The following is a 2,498-nucleotide window of genomic DNA, read 5'->3' on the forward strand; positions in this document are numbered from 1 at the left end:
AAGATAAATTGTAGATAGATTAGACAAATAAATAATGCTTAAGATAAGTGTGAGAACTAGAAGAAACATCACCAAAAAGGTGGCATTTCAAGAGAGTCTTGAAAGTGTTTTCCAAATAGACTCATGAATGAAGGGTCTTCCAGGTAGAAGGAAGTAAGTGTACAAAGGCACAGACTTAGGAAATAGACTTAATGGACTGAGATCAAGGTAAAACTGAGCAATGATGGGATGTGAGAATGGTAGAGGGGGCAGAAGGGAAGGAGAGTTCGGTTTCACACAATAGAAATCCTGGCTTGCAGCCATAAAAGAAAAACTGTAAGAAAATGAATGGGAGGAGTGGAGGATAAAGATTTCAGGTCTAAGTATGTTGAGTTCAAGTTACATGTGAACCAGCTCATGGAGATGCCCCATAAATTGAAAGCTAAGGTGGCCATGGGATACTTCCTGGGAAACGTACTAGATAAATTTATATCCAAAGATCAGTAGATTCTGTGGAAGAGAGGTAGGGAAGAGAGAAGGAGTTGAAAGGGAATGAAAGACCTTCCAGGCAAAGAAATATTCTTAAGGAGAACAAAGCAGTAGGAATAAGACAGTATATGAGACCACCCTGAACAAAGCTGACACTTCACAGATAGAAAGAATCCACTGCTGCTAAGTCGCTTCAGTCATGTCCGACTCTGTGCGACCCTATAGACGGGGTCCCTACCTACCAGGCTCCCCCGTCCCTGGGATTCTCCAGGCAAGAACACTGGAGTGGGTTGCCATTTCCTTCTCCAATGCATGAAAGTGAAAAGTGAAAGTGAAGTCGCTCAGTTGTGTCTGACTTTAGCAACCCCATGGGCTGCAGCCTTCCAGGCTCCTCCATCCATGGGATTTTCCAGGCAAGAGTACTGGAGCAAGGTCGTGTTAAAATTGAGCCATGAGGAAGAGTATCCTGGTGATAAGGTGCAATACATGGTTTAGAGAATCTGGATCAAAGTGGCAAATGGCAGGTTAGGAAATTTTTCAATGCATAAGAATATGAGAACATGTCATTTACCTTAAGAAAGTAAAATGTAGAACCTCCAAAACTGAGTACCCAAAGTAGAGTTTCCTGGTGGAAAACAGAGGTTGATATAATACTTACTATATGCTAGGCACTGTTCTAAGCACATTACATATATCAATATATTTCATCTTCCCAGCAACCATATTGAGTGTTTATCATTATTGTCATATTATGGATGAGGAAACAGACATAGAAGTTTCTAGTAATTTGATAAAGTTCATACAGCCAGCTAGTGGTGGAACAGGGGTCTGGCTACACAGCCTTTTCACTACATCACCTCCCAAGTACTCTAGGTGATCTGACTTAGGCCCTTGCCTTGAGCCCACCCACTACAACTGGCATGCTGATTCCAGGGGAGCTGGGCTCTATCCCTTTGCAGTGCTCACGCAAGCCAACCCCTATAAAAGTCTTAACTAAATAAGAAGAGAAACTAGAGGGGAAATGCAGAACAAGTACTCAGAAAAGTAATCTGACTTGTGAAACACAAGTCTCCAGTCCTTTTCTAACTAGCTTGCCCTCATCTTCCTGATTTTCTCTGAACACCACACTCACTCCAAGGGCTGATAACTCTGTGTGCCACTCATCTGAGATCCACGCCTTTTTACTTGCTCTATGGGGTCGCAAAGAGTCGGACACGACTGAGCGACTGAACTGAACTAAACTGAACTGATGTGGTAAAAGCGTCTTTAAAACACATGATACAGATCAACTACCAAGACATTAACTCAGAGTTCTCTGTTAGAGGAGTTCCTTCCTCATTTCCACAGATTGATGTGGTCCACTTGTTCCCCAGGTAATTGACATCACACGAGACTTCATTCAACCAGTAAGATATCTTGCCCGCAACCCCTGTGCCCACAACCTTCACCCTGAAGTCTGTCTTCAGTCTTCTAAGATCATTTTCTGACACACGACACCAAACATTGTGTACAAATGGGAAGAATAACCTGCCTGTAAAACAGTACTTCCTCACAAAGTGACAGGTGTTAGATGGGGGGAGGGGGAATTGGGGCATACAGAGGGAAAGATTGGCCTTGACAGGGCTAAGATCGGTGCTTTGCTATAAGACTTGAAGCTGAACCCCAGGGTTCAAGTCCAGATGACAGAGAACTAATTGTACTGAGACATTCAGGGAAGTTGGTGTGAAGAACTGGTTTGGGGAGTTAAAACAAAGAATGTGTTCTTACCCAAGTTGTCTGGGAGGTGAGGGAGAGCAATCCAAGTATGGATGTTTGATGCGCAACTGAACGCCTAAGGCTAGAGATAGAGACAAGGATGTCAACAGTGTAAAGGTGAGAAACAACAAAGAATTAATAGATGTTCCAAATTCTGAAGAAGAGACTTTCAGAATCTCCTGACCTGAGATTCTACCCAAGGGGGCAGAATTCATAGCTAGGGGCAAAATGAAGAAGGAGGAGGAAGAGGAAGAAAGAAGAAGGAAATACGTGGA

The sequence above is a fragment of the Bison bison genome, unplaced genomic scaffold (assembly GCF_000754665.1).
Source record: "Bison bison bison isolate TAMUID 2011002044 unplaced genomic scaffold, Bison_UMD1.0 scf7180017864491, whole genome shotgun sequence".
Lineage (NCBI taxonomy): Eukaryota > Metazoa > Chordata > Mammalia > Artiodactyla > Bovidae > Bison > Bison bison.